The sequence below is a fragment of the Puntigrus tetrazona genome, chromosome 25, assembly GCF_018831695.1.
Source record: "Puntigrus tetrazona isolate hp1 chromosome 25, ASM1883169v1, whole genome shotgun sequence".
Lineage (NCBI taxonomy): Eukaryota > Metazoa > Chordata > Actinopteri > Cypriniformes > Cyprinidae > Puntigrus > Puntigrus tetrazona.
This window is the reverse complement of record NC_056723.1, coordinates 9,593,524-9,612,143: the sequence shown is the minus strand read 5'-3', so window position 1 is coordinate 9,612,143 and position 18,620 is coordinate 9,593,524. Positions and strand designations below refer to the sequence as shown.

General features: G+C 35.5%; 1 protein-coding gene across 3 annotated transcripts in view; it reads left to right on the top strand.

Moving 5' to 3' along the window:
• The window catches only part of si:ch211-269c21.2 (carbohydrate sulfotransferase 8), a 49,703-nt gene that overhangs the window by 18,965 nt on the left and 12,118 nt on the right, over window positions 1-18,620 (top strand). The window lies entirely within an intron of this gene.

Sequence of the window (18,620 nt, the reverse complement as noted above, 5' to 3'; positions counted from 1 at the left end):
ATCTATAATTAGATTTATAATTACACTGTTGACCCATCCCTTACACCTTAACCCACCCTTAAACCTTACCCATATACACTTCTATAGCAGCAAAAGTGTGTGACCACGTACATGACCAAGTACATTGTACTTATTTTATGATGTAAATAAATAGTAGTTAAGGCCACCTGATATAAATAAAGTGTGACCAAACATTTATTGTGATACATTGGAGGAATCTCATAGTATACACGTGACAAATAATAACGATAATGTACTACAGTAGATGTAGAAATCTTTTAAAAATCATCATAAGTTGATTATTAAGTTATCCTGTATATAAGGCATGGTAAAATCCCAGTGTACGGCACAGTTGTCCTCTGCTAATGCTGTGTTTGATTACTGCCATTTTTCGGTTTATTTGAAGTGCTAGCATGCGGTGAAGTGGGCTTTAAAACTCACTGTGTCTTCCCTGCAGAGCCATCAAAAGCTGCTAATATTGTCTGTATCCATCTTGCGACAGAGGACAATTGTTAGCTGAGCGCGGAAGCTCATGAGAATGATATTATACTGATTGCGAGAGACGCGGGGGAGATATTGCGACATTGTCTCACAGAAATGTGGGTCAATGAAAAACTCTACAGAAGGTCTTAAAGGAAATTTGCCTGTCAACCTCACTGCTGTTTGTTGATGCAGTATTTAACCTTTTCATTTTAAATCAAATTGATTTGCTGGGAAACAATTTTAAAATGCCTTTATGACAACGCATGCATTTATTGTAGTAACTCCCACAGAGACACAGTCAAGTTCAGTTTTAATAGAAAAAATCATTTTAATACATATAAAACAGTCTTTCCCAAAACCTGTTTGTGAGTTGTCATTCCTGACATAGCGTTTCTTACACATCCTCAGTAATTGAACATTTACATGAGCCTCGGGCTTAAATGCTTGACGAGATACAAACAACTTACGTAGAACTTCCCTAAACGCATTACGTTTGAGACGTTTGTTGTCAAAAAAATAGAGCACTTTAGCGCATTAGAATCTAATTAAAGAACGACTAACCTGAGATGATTGAATCTTACATTACTATTGACTGAGGGATTGTGTAAGCAGTCATTGGTGGGGAAGCTAAATAACAGTTCAATAGTGCCCTGGAAAGGGAGTCTATTCAGTTTCATCTCTCCTGAGCTGATTGATCTGTCTCTCCATAGCCTCTGATCCAACCCGCCCAGTCAATGACAGCTGTCTCTGTGGACCCTGAATCATTGGCAGCGAAACTGAGGTTCAAACTAGGTTTTGGCACAGAGGTATTTCATCTGTTGAGGGCTTGTGGGGTTTTTCCATTTTAGAAGAGAATACTTTTTTTATTATTCCTACTAAACTTTAAAAAATTATATTGGGGACAAGCAGATACTTGGCAGAATACATTTAAAATACAATGAAATATATTACTGATTACTATACTCTTTTCCCGACAAAGACCGATGGTTTCCATACTCTCACTGTTTTTTGCCAGGGGGGCGCTATTAAGCATCTCTTGAATGAGTCCCGATCAAAAACACAGACGAGGAAGAGGCAGAAACAAGCGGTCTCATTTGTAATCAGATGCATATGAAAAATAATGCGAACGTCAATAATGAAATGAATTTTTTATGCAAACTGCCAAATGAAAACACTTACCGAATGAAATGTGGATTCAAGAAGGTGGCAAAGGATTGTACAAACTTTGGGGGTGCTGATCGACATAATGAATATGATCCGGGCCATTTTACAGAAAAGATCCTAACTTTAAAATTTTAACTGTTTGGTAACCATGGTACTTTCAGTTAGGACCAGGATTACAGAACAGCATTTGCTAAGCGCGTTAAATCTGAACTACAGATAGGAAGGGGGTATTACAGAAACCTTAACTTGACGCCAAATCTATACTTTAGGAAAACCCCACAGCTGTCATAACTTAAATAACGAGAAAAATAACGAGAAAAATTGAGCTGTGCAGGAATTATTTCTTTGTTTTGGAAAAAAGGTAAATTCTTTCATAATTTTCAGACCCTCGAGAAATTCCAAATCTGTATGAATTTCTTAGTTTACATAAAGCAACAAACTGTGTTTTTTCTTCTACTAAGGAAGTCAATGGTGACCCAAAACAGCCCGGTTACATTTTTTTTTCAAAATGTCTTCCTTTGTGTTCGGCAGAACAAAGAAATTCATACAGGTTTGAGGGTCAATAAATAATAAGATTTGCTTTTGTATAACTTTGTATTTTTTTTTTTTTTGCATACGATATCTTCAGTTATGACATGCGATTCTCTAAAGTAGCATTTGAAAAAAATCTTCTCTCAGTTTTGACTTTTTTTGTTGTTTAACACTTGGATGAGTGTTGTTAAATAAAAGGATAGTTGGAGGTGCATTGCATGATCATATATGTATACAACAATATATTCTGGTCTATCCTCAGTGCAGTCTGATTTTTAGTTTAGTCTCATAGAACTGGAGTTTTGACAATGGCTCTTTGTACACATGACTTGGCAGATCTCCTGGCAGATTCGTAAAATTTAAGGAGTTACGTTTTGTTGGGCATTTGCATGACCCCATTAGCCACCTCTGCTACTGCATAAATTGTCTAAAAACACTATCTAGACCCAAAAAAGCATATTTTGAAAATCACGGTCATTGAAAAGAAGCAGTGGATGGGCTGTGGATTACCTTTCAGTCCTGCTATATAATACTAGCATTTATTTGAGGGCAGTTACAGTCAGTGGTTGTTATTCACTTGCCATTACAATAATCAATTGTTTTCATTCAAATACATCAGCAGCGATGCATTACACAACACTTTCAATCAGACGGTTGAAAAAACTATTTTGAGTGTTGAAATATGGGCCAACAGAAATGGAAAGAAATGTGATGGGCCCTGGAGAGGACATATCTCTGTTCATTAAGACTGGCTTCTTGTGCATGAAAGAGAATGAATCACATAAGGATTCAGTCTTAATTATCCAATTACAGCAGTGGATCTTTCAACACTTGTTTAATTTAATGTCTCGCTAAAATGTACAGTTCTTGCATAGTTTCCTTAGACGTTGTTGAGGTGTTTATCAAGACATACAGATATTAAAATGCACCAGGTGTATTCTTATACAGATGCAGAGAGGAAGCAAACCGACATTTCCTAAAGCCAGACATTTAATGCCGTGCTTTAGGAAGTCCAGTCTGAACCTTTTAGCCCTCTTCACAATTATCAGGTCAGTGATGGACACTCCATTATGAGGTAATTACTGCAGAGTTACAGCGATACAGTTGCAAAGTGCTTGAGCAAGAGTTCTCAGCTACCAAAAAAAGGATGTGATCAGTCACAGGCCAATCAATTGTATTGCTTTCAGACGGTCTATTGCAGTCAATGGGATTATAAAGAACTACATCATAGCGCATGCATTTCCGACCCCCCCGCCTAATTTGATTGCCGTTGAGCTCACTTTGCACACCACTTAAACAAGATCAATACTCGTTTACAGCCCTGCTAGATTTACAAGGCAATTTGGAGCAATTATTCAAGTCAATTTTAACCCCACCTCTGCAGAACATTAACAAACTCCACTTCCCATTTAGGGTATCATTATTGCCAATAATTTGATGAGTGCTTAACCTTTGACCCGTAAGCATCAGCTTGAAGAGTGTCATAAGTGAATACCTAATATGTATGTGTTTGTGAGACACATACAAAAACATCGCATTATGTATTGCATACCTTTTTTTTTATATTTCCATTATATAATTTTTTTTGGAAAGACTGAATAATTCCATTCAGGAAGCATGCACTAAATTGACAGTAAAGACATGATTGATCTATTTAAAATAAATGCCATTCTTTTGAACTTTATATTCATCAAAGATGAAATAAGAAACATTTTGTTTTTGAATAATACTTACATTTAGAAATACTTCTTTTTAGCAAGGAATCAAAGATTGATCAATATTTACTTTAAAGACTTTAAAGAATATTTATTTATATTATTTATTTAATAATGTTATTAGACATTTTCAGATGAATTACTAATAGTACATGGTATTAATAGTGTGTTGTTCGACTTGACTCATGTAATTCCAAACCTTTGAATTTCTTTGTATTTCTTTGAAATATAAAGGTTTTTTTCAAGTCAAACAATTATGACATGATGTGAAGTTCTTGATAAACCAACTAAATGAGCTTCACTTAGTTTCTTTCATGATTCTTTAATTGATACGCCTCAGCTCAAATGGTGAGGATTGTAGGAAATTTTTCTAATTGGAAAATCGCATGACATTCAATGAAGGCACTCATTCCAATGTGACTTGGCAATATCTGAGAAACCAAACTTTTGTTTAAAGCTATGTTATAAGGATTATTAAATGATGACAAAATTTTCATTGTTGGTTGAACCATCCCTTTCGGCCAAGATGAAACTGAGACGTACCATGTGACCTGATAGCATTTCCTTTCTACTTCAGATGTGTGAGGCTGTAGATTACATTCTTTCCCCAAGGTTCAAAACTCAGAGAGGTGAGAGGTGTGTGAAAATCTCCAGCATCCCAGATCAACACACAAACATGTTTCTGCATGGGAAGGTCTCACCGGAGCGTCTTAGTTTAATTAGAGTTCACGCAGAGTGGACCACTCCACAGTCAGGTTTCAGAGGAGTCTGCGGCCTGAGAATATGAATACATTCTTGCATTATGCTCCTCCTGTGCTTTGAAGCAACTGTCTCTTAGATCTACCCATGGCGCACATCCTCACAATTCTGATAACATTACATAATTATATCTAGATAAACCTGATTATGAGATTCCAAATCCAATTATGTGGGTATATTTTTAAAATAATTCATGAGTTAATTCAGTGTAAGAGAGTGGGCATTGCGAAAGATAACTTTATTAGGAGCTGCAATTTAATTTATGTTCAAATCGAATTTGGTAGTGGAATATTTTTAAGACAGGTGAGAGACATACTTGATTCTGCGATTGACACAGTGACCTTCACTGTTTGTGACTTATATGAAACAAAAAGGTTGATTTAAGAATATTATTGTTGCAGTGTTTCCCTTTCCATTATTTTGGGGAAATTATTATCCCCCAAGATAATTGTATTTAATTTTATTTTCTCTATAACATTAGATCACAGAAGTCATTTAAAGTTACACACTGAAGCTCTGTGACTCTTGTGGTGATGTCCTCTCACTAAATAAGGACTTAAATACATGAACAACATCTCCAGAATAGCTCTGAAAATCAAACGTGTTTGACCATTTCGGACATACATTACTGTTGTTTTGTAAATAATTACACAGAATTTGGTCAAATTAAAAGATACGGTTGGATAAAATGAAAACATTCCATAGGGCCTAAACATTTTAATGAATTGATATTAAATTGCTAAAGTTTCATGATTGTAATTAATTAGACATGTTATTTTGATTAATACAATTTTAAAAGGAGTCCAACAAATTTTAATAGGAAAAAAACTGAATCAACCCCCACTGCCCAAATGCTGAAAACCTGGGGGGAAACACTGATGTTACTAATTATTATTAAAAATGTAAACTAATACATAATATATATATATATATATATATATATATATATATATATATATATATATATATATATATATAAAATTAAATTAAAAGATATATATTTTGCTATAATATTACACACCCAAAACTTAAACCTAGTACATTGTCTCAGTTCACTCATATTTTTTTTTGATTGGAAAAATGTTAATTTTGTACTCAGGTTGACGCATTTGTTAGCTCATTCACCATGGGGATCTGTGGGTCTTTGAGGGCCGAACAGTCCAAGGCCAAACTAGCTGCATCTGTCTCCAAACAATTTTTTTTTTCCACTTTGCAAACTGCAAACAATGCTGTATTATCTCCAGAGGTGACGCACTTTTTTCAAGGAGATCTCAAATTTGTACTCGGTTTGTATTTATTTATTTCTTTCAGAATCTCGAATCGGCATAAAACCAGCTCAATGCAACTCTCCTACATGCAGTAACTGCCTCTCACATGTCCTTTTAACCTCAAGAAAAGGCTCAATGATGAAGAAATGAGGAAAAGCACAAACCGTGGAATAGGAAGCAAAGAAAGGCTGTTAATGGTTTTGTGAAGCGTTCTGTCAAACCCACTCAAAGCAGTGGGCATGGAGGTCGTCACATTTAAAAGATGTTTTTCTGTGTGTCGAATATACGCAGCTGTTTAACATTCTGTCATACTGCTTGGTAAGTTCATTTAAGCATATGACACGAAGGTCAATTAGTATCGCATTCACTGTGCAATTACGGTTCTTGCAGGTTGATCATTTTTAAAAGTGCACATACTGTGCCCCTTGTCCATTTTAACTATGTGTCACCTATAACAATGTGTAATGGGAGGGACATTCTGTTCATATAGCACTGAATTAATGGAGGTGAATTACCAGACAGCTTTGATTAAGGCCACGCGCTTTTACCCAGCCTCATTCTTCACCTTGCTCCATGCATAAATTGCATTGTTAAATCAAGTGGGTTCGATACACTACTTCATGCGGCAAAAAAAATGCAATTTCAATCTCTTTATTTATAGAAATCCTGATATTTGACCCCCTCCCGTGGCCCAGTGAGGGTGCTGTGCTGTGTAGGTGCAGCAGTTTGTGGCCGGGGTATTTATAGATGAAAGATGACAGAGAGACTCTCGCACTTTATATCGGCACGGCATGACTCGCGGTATCTGAACACAAGGCTATTGCTTTCCTTTGAGAGGGGGCAAAACTTTCTCGGCCACTAGTATTTGATCCCTGTTCAAACGCACAGTAGCCGTTCCTCCTCGCACCCGATGTAGAGTCCTGCGAAAGCAGAGAGTCTTGACACAATTAGGCCACTGGCTGTTGTCCATACAGCAGGTGTTTCCTTAATTAAGATGAGAAATGAGGGAGTACACAGCTTATGACTTACTTTATCTCCCTTTAAAGTACACGGTTTGAGTTATTTTTTTGTTAGACTAGCCGTAAGCGGCTTCACAAATAATTGGGCACAGTACACATATATCCATAATGTATATGCATAATGGTTAAAAGTGACAATATAAATTAAATAGGGCAAAACGTTTTTTTAAAGGTGTCCTTGTCATGTCTTATGTAATTACTATTGTAACAAAATTAATTATACATAATTATGTGCAAGTAACCCTAAGCCAAACCTTAATCCTAACCCTGGCCATATAGTAATTACATGTTGTTAAGTAATATTAATCAATACTTAAATGTATAATTACCCTGTAACAAGGACACCTTAATATAAAGTGTAACCTAATATTGTTACAGAGAAACATTGTTAATCATGATCTTTACAAAGAAAACTTTAAGCACCACGACTAGTAATAATACTGCATGTTATTTAGTGTTTTCCAAAACACAGTACAGATGTTTCCTATGTAAGTGAACCAGCATTTGAAAGTAACTGGATTGACAAAATACTCAGAAGTGAATTGAAAAGGTCCTGTTCACACATGATCTCTTTATGGCTATTTACCGTTTTCATTAATATCAAAAAAACCATTTTTAGAACTATATCTGTATAGTTATCTTTATCATGAATTAATCAGTGTTTCTGAACAAATTAATTGTGTCAATGATTCCTTTACACGCTTCATCGACACAAAACAATCACTTTTCTTGAATAACCTTTTTTAAAATGAATCGGTTGAGTGAATTCATCATTTACTCACCAATAAAGACTTGTCGCCAGCTATTGGTGCAACAAAGCAACTGCAGAATTTTTTTTTTATTGAATACATTACTACTATTGCTATATTGAAATGCCCGTTTCTGTGAGACTCACCAAATAAGAATATGAATGTGTGTAGGTATTTATAACTTTTAAGACATTTGTTTTGATAGAAATTACAGTTCCTGGCAGTGTAATTTTGAGCTTAGTGCTTCTTCATTATGATTTTGCCTAAATTAACTAACGGCTATCCTCCGAGGCCTGAAATATGCTGATGCTGTACAAGCACCTCTCAGGCGTGTGGATGAAGCATTTATTCATGGTAGGAGAAGCTTCAGACTAGCTGCATTGCATGTAAATATTAGTGTCAGATAATGAACAAAACACCTGTGTTGACAGTATCTCCTCCCGCAATGACTTTCCCATAAGCTTTACCGGACAAAATAACAATCTCTGCAAGGCTTTGATTAAATCAAACCTTCGGGCCATGTGTGAAGTGATAGGGTTGTCTCGCATAAGCTGATTATGTGTTCATCTGAAATGCAGCATCAAAACAACAGGTTATTTCAAACGACGCCAAAATTAACACAAAGACATTATTCAGAATGAACGAGCTACATATTTTAAAGGAATCGATCATCCAAAAAATGGAAATTCTGTCATCATTTATTCACACTCGTGTCGTTCCAAACCTGTATGACTTTCTTCTTCAGTTGAACACACAGGGAGGAATTTGCCAGTTTACTAAGAACAACTAACAATGCTTTCAAGCTTGAACGCAGATGCACCATAAAAGTATCTTAAAAGTAGTCCATACGAATTATACAATAGATTTGCGTAAGAAACATATTTGTGTGAATAATCACACATAGGTCTTTTTCTCACACTACTCAAATCCTTCAATAAAGGAACTTGTACGGTTCATTGGGTTAACAGGGTCGGGGAGATCATAATGGACAGGAGGAAGGCGCTCGGCTGTAAGTCTTTTATCTGATCTGTCTTGGGGATTCTGCATCATCAGAACAGGAAGCATCGCTCAACACGTAGTTCAGGAAGAGTTCAGGGGCATGGGCGTTCTTCTCCCAGAGATGGCCTCTGCGTGAACTCTAAATCGGCTCTTTGATCTTTCAAGGCAGCAGAACTCCACTAGCAAAGGATCAAACATGCATTAATTTTGTTAAACATATGTTTCAAGTCTCCTATACTTTCATAGACAATTTAGGAACAAGCTGTCATATACGATTTTTGCGCTATTTCAGTACAAAACCTGTACTTCATTGACTGATCTCACAATCCAGTTTGAAGATTTTTAAATTAAAGGGTTAGTCATTCTTTTCCCCCGAGTTACGTCTTCTGACATTTTAGAGAGTATCACAGTGCATGCTCAGGAAGATGTATCTCAGGGGAGAAGGATGTTGAGTAAATTGTGTTATTCTTGTTTTGTTTGTGAAAAAAAAGCATTCTCGTAGTGTCACAAAACTGTGAGCCACTGGACTGCTTTACCGATGTATTTACTAACGTTACGATTCTGGACCTGGGAACATTTCAGTTGTGTTGCTGTCAGATAGCTCCCCGGTTTCATTAAAAATATCTTCATTTGTGTTTTTCCGAAGTTGAACAAAGGTCTTAAGGGTGTGGAACGACATGAGGGCGAGTAATTAATGACAGAATTTTCATTTTAGATAAAATATGGGGAAAAGTACTTTAAATAATTGTTGCTTTTCTCAGAGCCAAGCCACCCAATGATTAACCCTCTGTTGTCATCTTTGACAAATATATATAATTTTTTATATATTTTTTATATATGCATAAAAGCTTAATAAATGGTGCTTAATTTAGATATAAATATTGTAACACAAATGTTCTCAAAATAACAAATATATAAAAAAATTTAAATGAGAGATGCATTTATTGCATAAAAATGAAATAATTATATATTGAGATTTCAGTTTTGTCCTTTAACATGAAAGTGACTCCTAAATGAACAATACCACTATTACTATTCTTGTTGTTACTATTATTATTCTTTTTACGGGTTTTTGCTGAAAAGACAGGTAATACTACTTATTTTAGTGAATCCATGCTAAAACACTGCAGACATGTGCAATAATGTGCAAAATTGGTAAATTTCCTTTGGAAGTGCTGTCAGTGTATGATCTTTGGTTTTATGTCACTGACAGCTCTTTGAAAATTCAACATGTATTCTAAATGTGTGAAATCCTGTCATATTGTCCCCTACCGTTAATTAATTTGTTGCATGCAGACTCGCTTAAGACTCAGCAGCCAGAAATAAATGTCAGCTAAATGTCATATTTTAAATTACTGTGGATAAATGGATCCAGCAGAAGAGTGTTGCAGTCAATGATTTCACTAATTAAATTGAAGAAGAAAAAAGATACGGATGCTCTCATTTGATGGTAAACACGTGACCACTACATGCTTTTTCCTCCACATCATTATTGAGGCTTCTGACTCCCTAAAGACTGTAATCTTTCAAATAAGACAGTAAACTTTCAAATAGTCGTGACAATTTGGTGTCATTTCTAAGCAACTAATGGTCGTTTCTCTAATTAGTTGAAAGCAGCATGTCTCACTGAATGAAGAAAAAATTATTTTAAGAAGAAAGCAAAGGACACTGTCACATCTTCCCGAAAGGTTTTTGAAGATGCCTCTAAACGGCTGTCTTTTTCACTTTAAACTCTTAAAATAGCTCTGAAAGGTCATGATTTTATTTTATTTTTTTTAATTTATGCCAAATTCATTGGAGCTGTAAAGGAATGGCCTGGTCTGAATTTCATTGTTAGCCCAGCTAGGATTTCAGTTCAGAGGCAGCACAGACTCATAAATGTGATATATCTCAACCCTTTAATCTGCAATCATGCCATTTTATAGATATGCATTACAGTAAAAAGATTCATAAATCAGTCAACTCTCTTTGTCTCCTTAACTGCATTATAACATAAAGTCGCTTTTCACACTTTTGCCAGTATCTCAGTCATTTTATTAAAAAACCAAAAAAACTTATGCTGTGCTTAACATAGTACATAGTAAGAAATATTTATTGAACAGCAAATCAGCGTCAGGATTTCTAAAGGATCATGTGAGACTGAAGACTGAAGTAATGATGCTTGATGAACATGAAACGCTTCTTTTAACAACACACAAAAATCTCACTTTAAATTATATGTCAAAATAAATAAGTAAGTAAGGTTTATGCTTAAAAGAACACATTTTCCCATTAAAGTAACTTAAAGATATATTCTTACCTTGCATATTTTGAATTTTGATTTAAAAATGTATATTAAAGAAACAAGTCATTCTGACAGTGTAATAAGAAAAACACTTGATGCAAACGAATACTCTGCAAACAAGAATGTATCCTGCGCAGTTTCGCTTCTCGAGTATATATATCATATTTTAACCTTGATCAGTTTTAGTCTAGTTAGTTTTTACATACAATGGGAAGGGAATAATGCATCTTTTTGTCAAACATCTATTATACAGACGCTGCTGTGTTGCAGGTGTTCGGTTTCATACAGTGTATGTTCGATCATTTTATCTCTGTCTGTCCATGTGCATTAGTGCGTACATTTGTGTTTGTCCATGTGCAAGTGCATTTGTTTGTGTCTCGAGTCTATCCCCATGTGTTCAGAGCCACACAGTCTGTGCACTGAAGCTGTTTACAGATTCCTAGCAGACGGCGGTGTGATGTACAGCAATGAGGCGTCGCCGGGTAAAATTGATAAATGGATATGGGTGGGTGACCATAATGGCAACAGTAAGAAATTGGATACTTGGCATTTCCAGATTTAATTTACTGTAGGACCAGTGTTAGAGTGGTATGCCACAACCCACTTTCTCGTGACAAGCACTTAATTATTTTCACCCATCCAAGTGTAGACCCTGTTTCAGCCGTGGCTAGGAAACAGATGCCCCACAATGAAGCTGGAGATTGCTGGGATAGATAAGTATCACTGCTTTATTTCAACAACGAGAGAGGTAAAAAATAAATCATGCTTCTGATGATGCAACTGCCAGAATCATTAAAGAACAAGAAGCTTGATTTTAAACATTATCCGTCTGTCTAAATTATATATATTTTATTTTTTAAATGTAGATATTTTTTGGCTCTTTCAAAGATTACTGCATGATGTCTCAGACTCAGGATTTCGTAATATTGAATATGTAATAATGTGACATAACAATCAAATTGTTCTCTGCGTGCGCTGCGGCTATTTTATGCATGATTCGTCCTTTCGGTCCCCTTGAGTCTAGCACGATGTATTCAGCCTTCCTCCATTCTCTTTTCTCTCTCTCTATCCCCTTACTGGGAATTCATTGTCGTTCATTCCCTCAGGATTTCTAATCCTTGTGTGGGCAGCATGCGCTCTGAATTTCAGCTGAGATCTGCTCAAGGCCTCGGGTTACAGAGGTGACAGTCAGAGGTCAAGACAGTTCTGAAATCAGCGGCATCCCCATTTCATTTCCAATCAGAGTGACCAGTGCGTCAGTTCAACAAAAGTCAGGTTCAGATGACTTCACCCTATCTTTGCCACATGACAACTTCAAATAATGGCCAGCAGTCAGCTGTAGCCTGAACACCTGAATGGGTGCCGTCAGAATAAGAGTCCAAACAGCTGATGAAAACATCACAATAATCCACACGCAATCCACAAGACACCAGTCCATTAATTAAAATCTTGCAAAGTGACCTTTTTCGTGTTTGTTAGAAAGAAATCCATCATTAAGGCATTTTAAACTTTAAACTGTCACTCCTGACCAATGACAGCAATAACTCCAGTGAAAAAGCCCAACACCTGTTCATCAAAATCCATCAGCATATTTGTTTAGAACTGTTTTCACTTTGATAGACGACTTGTATTTTAGCTATTCCTTTAAAAAAGTCTCACGAACACCTCTAATGATGCAGAAAATAATAATCTGTCATAACCTTGCAGATAATCAGCTGATGTGGAAGAATAAGGACAAGTCTCACCAAGGATGTGATAAAAAAAAAATAAAAATAAAAAAAAATCTATTAAATTAGTGTTGAACAATACAATAGTTCTAAACTTGGGTAACTTTTGAGAACTTGAATAAATGTCAATCTAAACACGTTTATGCACGAGTGTACTTTCTATACTGTGAAAAAGTGTTTGCCTCCATCTGAATTTATGCATTTGTGCATTTTTTGATACATAGTATTGCATATATAGCATAGTATTGATACAATCCCGCCATAAATTGGCCACAAAAAATCGGTGCGTCTTTCATTGCTTTTCAGTTTTCCAAAAGATCTCAATTATGCAAAAGGTGTGAACGGGGCACTGGGTGTTATATAACTTTCTTTAATAAATTAATGAAGGATGTGTCATGATGCAGCACTTTTATGTATTTATAGGTTTCGTGTGAAGAGCTGCCAGCATTCTGTGTGAAAATAGGCAAAAGGACAAAAAAATCAACTGGATGAAAACACGCCATTATCATTGTGATACCTTTTGGGTGATGCCCTTTATGTTGTTCAGATATTTTCTAAAACACCAAACAGTGCACAGCATCTAGCATAACATGTATTAAACTATGTACACGTGTGAAGTAAAATGATGTACTATTTAGACTTACTAGGATCTTTTAATGATCAGTTAGGTTTAAGTGATTTAAATCTGTTCTGTCAGTTAAATATACTATTTACAGCTTGAACACACCCTGACACTGACATAACTGAATTCCCCTAAACTCAAAAAATTAGGTTAATTTAATCATTTAAAATGGGCTGCTCATCCTTAAAATACTGTCGTTGAAGACATTAATCATTTTTACTAATATCATAAACTCACACTCGGAGCCGAAGGCCGAATGCATGCACATGTACAGCGGGGGTGTTTTATGAGGCGGTGTCACAGGACTGATGTCTGATTTATGAAGAGTGTCTCTGTGAGGACAACAGTAGGCAGATCATTAGTGTTGGGTTACGACTTCATCTCTCTCACTTTGCTACAACACTGATAATGTTTGACAACCAGCATCTTTTTTTTGTTTTGTTTTGTTTGAAATATTTAATATTCCCCTAAAGACACAGGTTTTTGCACAATTATTACCTCAAAATAATATTATCATTATTGACATGAATAAAAGGGGATCTTTAAGAACAGAAATAAATCCTGCTGCTGCACATTTTATTGTTTAGGAAGGACGCTGAGGCAGACATTTCCATATTTCTTGTTAGTACAAATCACGAGGGCTTCGAAATGATAAGGATACGTAAAATGTCGCCTAAAACTAAATTATATATGACCGGTCAGCAGTTGGTAGCAGTGTTGTCAGCAAAGTTCTGCTTAAATGCACAGATTGAATTGCGCCCCACTGAATAGGTCTGTTACAGCCAAACTAAAGGCTTCATTTACTGCATAAAGATTTCACTCTATTGCATCTCTTCCCAGTGACTATTCAATTTTGTGTGTGTGAGTGTGTGTGTGTGTGTGTGTGTGTGCCATAAACTAATGCCCCATTTGGATAAATCTTGCAAGGTCTTAATTAACTGTAAAAACCATAAATGAATAAGGACATTGACCTTGCACTGAACCAGTTTTAGATGCTGAATCAGTCTTCTATATTGAAAAACTTGCAAATTTAAAACTTATATTAGGTCTGTCAGATGATTAAAAATTATATGCTGATTAGTTAATCAGATTAATCACATATGTTAATATTTGCTGATTAAAAAACCCCAGATGAAGATATTTTAAGACAATACATTATCATTGTAGACTACAGTGATACAATGATCAGTTTTTTTAATTGAACCATACATAAATGGAAAGTTTATTATGCAGCTTTAAGATTATGTATAAATATACATATCTTCTGAAAGCTGAATAAATATTCAGAAAAAATAATGTTCAAATAGTTCACCCAAAAATGAAAATTACAGCATATTTTACTCACCACAAATTCATCCTTGGTGTTTATGACTTTCGTCTTTCAGAAGAAACAGTATTCTGGCTCTTCCATGCTTGGTAATAGCAGCCAATGTTTTGAAGCTCCATAAATCGGATATATCTGCAAGTACTGCCATGTAAAACTAACTTATACACCATTCCTTTACAGCTCCAATGAATTTGGCATAAATCACATGTCTTCTGAAGCAGATTGATTGGTTTTTGTAATAAAAATAAATAAATAACATAAATAATTGACCTATGATATTTTCCGCAAGAAGTATGTCGAGTCAGAAGTCAGCCAAGAAGCCCAAACTCTGCGCTCAGTCAGTCAGTCAGATATTTAAGTTATCATTTTAAAACTAGGACTATCTAGCAGCATTACCAAGCTTGGAAGAGCCAGGATACATTTTTAAAAATATATAATATAAACCTAGGCTGTAATTTTCATTCCAGGGTGAACTGTTCCTTTAAATTTTATAAATAAAGCTCTTAGCAATGCATATTACTAATCAAGAATTGATACTAATCAAGTGTTGATATATTTATGGCGGGAAATTTACAAAATATCTGATTAAGATCATGTTCCATTTAACTTAATGCACTAATGATTTTTGCCATAAAAGATGTTTGACTCATTTATTGTATTTTTCTCTATTGCTACATATTACTTGGATTCGTGGTCCAGGATTTTTTTTGTTGTTGTTTTGTATAATTTTTATGCTTTATTTTATTAACAATTTTTTTTATCCTAAATTGACATTGACATAATTCATAGTTAAAACCTGAGTGAATGATAATAATAAAAAAAAAGATATGTTTTTGCTCATTGGCTTGTTTTTTTGCAGCATTAAGGTTTTCCAATAGTGTTTAAACAGATTGTTTGTTTTCCAGACAAGTGTGCTTGACAGGAGGTTTTTCAGATCTACATTATTTTAGTCTTATGTTTTGGGAAAACAAGAACTTTGGACCCTTGATATTCAGCTCGCTGTGATTCACAGCAAACATCCTCTGCAGACCTCTCTACACAATAATCCTTGTGTCTCTGCATGCCGCAATATCCTGTGCAATATCATTACAAGACAGAGAAGGAAGTTGCTTAAGATTTCATTTTACTGCTATGACATTTATTGGGAAGGCAAAGGATTTTGGCTTTAATATAGAATAGCTTTGCAATGCTGCAGCCCAGATTTCACTGTTTCCTTATGCCTCAAGGTCAGTGGAAACCAGCCCCTTTCTCAGCCATAGAAATGTTCGGTTCTCTCACCCCAGCCAAGAGTAGTCTTCGGTCTCATCTTATTTGTGGCGCGATGTGGATTTCAATCATGGAATAATCCATTTTCATTACTTATTAAAATTGATCCATGCAAACAAAAGGTGGTGCGGAGATGTCGTCCTCTGGGAACAATTGTAGCTCTCAAGACTCATAAAATCAAAAGCTAGGGGTTATATGTGGAGGTTGATGTGAATTGGATTTTAAAGGACCTTTATGATAGTGCATACTGACCGTCCAGTTTCCAAATGAAAAAATCGACCATTTACCTAAATGTTTAAAAAATCGATTTTCACAGTTTTTTTACTGGTTCCATTTTTCAATTTTGTGTTATTTGTAACATTTTTCTGTTGGAGAGGTGGATTTATTTTCTACTCAGATCTTGGTTCAGGGTCATTGTCTGTATGCTGGTCTTGAAGGTCTCGACTCCAGCAGAATATATGTTGTGTTTCAGTGTTTTCCCGATTGGCTCCTCCTTCGTGTTACTCCACTGTGAATTATACATGCTGTATGTGTTCTGGATGCAGATAACAAATTAACAGAAGTCACCAGGAGAATGTATACAATAGAAAATGAGGGAAAGCAGTTGTATATGTATCGGCCTTGTTAGTGTAAATAAAAATGGGGTATTTTATGTCAAATGTAATAAGAATAAGGATATGGCCTATAACCTTACAGCTGTTGTTCGTAAACAAATTAGAGTGTAAATAATGCACAGCCTGGTAAATAAAATATAGCGGGGAGTGAGCTTCTCACTGTAGTCAACCTGTGAGGAGAAACAAGAAGACAGAATGGTCAGGAAAGGTCATAGAGAGGGCTGAAAGTGATAAAGTCAGCTGCAGGTTTTTAACTGGCATCCCTGCGTAGCTCTCCCAGAAAATTCACATTCTACTCCAATCTTGTATACATTTCTTTTGTAGAGTACAAAAAGCAGTTCAGCAGAATGTCCAAGATCATCATAAAAGTATAATTTGACAAAAAGAATTGTGCTTTGTATTAACTTCCAGGTGTTCTGAAGCCAAATGATGCCTCAAACAAACTCGTTTGAACTAGCTATTTTTAGTGAATTAAAAGCAGTATAAGTACATTCACAAACAAATGACTCTTATGAGTGTTAATTAATTATTTTAAAATGTAAATTATTATGATGGATCCTTTGCTAAATCAGTATCTAGTTATCATTGCTTTGATTTATCAAAAAGTTATTTATATACTTTTAGAATAATACACTACCTGTCAAAAGTTTGGAATAGTTGTTTTTTTATGTTTTTAAATAGAATTAATGGAAGTAATTGAAATATTATTACAGTTTAAAAAAAACTTTTCTTTTTAAATATACACAAAAATACATTAACAAGCTGAATTTTACGGCAGTCTTCACTTGATCCTTCAGAAATTATTTTGATATCCTGATTTTATGCCCAAGAGGCATGTCTTAATATTATCAATGTTGAATATAATGTAATACTTTCCTTTTTTTATGATCTGATGAACAAAAAGTTTAATTTGAAAAATAAATCGTTTATAACATTATGGATGTCTTTTATATTACTTTTGATCAATTTAATGCATCCTTGCTGAATATATATCGAAGTATGTATTCAGTTCTTTAAAAAAAAAAATCATACTGACCTGAAACTTTTGTATATGTATCGTATGAGAGTTTGAGATTCAAAATCAAATTAGAAAAGTTGATACTCACCTGTTTGTGTTTTGAATGTCCAGTAAATATGTATTAAAATGCACATTAGCGTGAAATGGACTGAAAGACAGTACCAATGTCAAGACAGACTCCCAGAGCTCAGGTCTAGGGGGTGTGCAAGTTAGTTAAGAAGTCGGTAGCAGACAGCACGAGGTGATAGAAGGTGGGACATGAATGTTAATCAAGCTAATGAAGTTCTGGAGAGAGTGTAGGCTCATGCAGAGAGAGCCAGATATCACACACACACACACACATACACAGCACAGCAGCTAACAACAGACGGCTGTGCCACCAGGGGGCCTGCTGGTACACAACAGGAGTAAACAAGTAAACAGCTTACAATAAATGAGTCTCTTTACACATTTCCAAAATGTCCGGGTTAGTCAAGGACAACAGCTTCGATGAAAAGAGTGTGAATATTGAAAAAGGAGGCTATTTGTAAATAAACATGCGAGAGAGAGTGTGTGTGTGTGTGTGTGTGTGTGTCAACGTGGGACGATAATTGGATGTAGAGTCGGCAGCGTGTTCATCAGACGGCAGAAGGACACTTGACTGGAAATGGGCCGGATTTGAGCAGGAAATGGCCAGACACAAATTGCAAACTACATTCTTAACAACCATATCCATCAGGTCATCCATCCTTATAGCCATCTAACCGTTCCTCTGTCCAATCAATCACGAAATCTATCACCCCATCACTCACTAAATCCCTCCATCTCACTGCGATTTGCTCATTTTCCCTCCCTCTCACGCAGTTCATTCATTCGCCCCCCTTCTTGATGGTGGCAGCAAGAGGTGTTTACTCTTCCTGTGACTGCCAGGTATAAATATTGATGTGTGGATGGTCCGATTGAATGTCACGGTCCGTTCAGAGAGTGAGAGAAAGTGAGAGAGACATTGTTGTGATCTTTTATGCACTTTAGAGTTCCATAAACTATCAACTTGAAGTGTCCATTCTAGACACTCGCCTGAAGATTTTTCAGACGT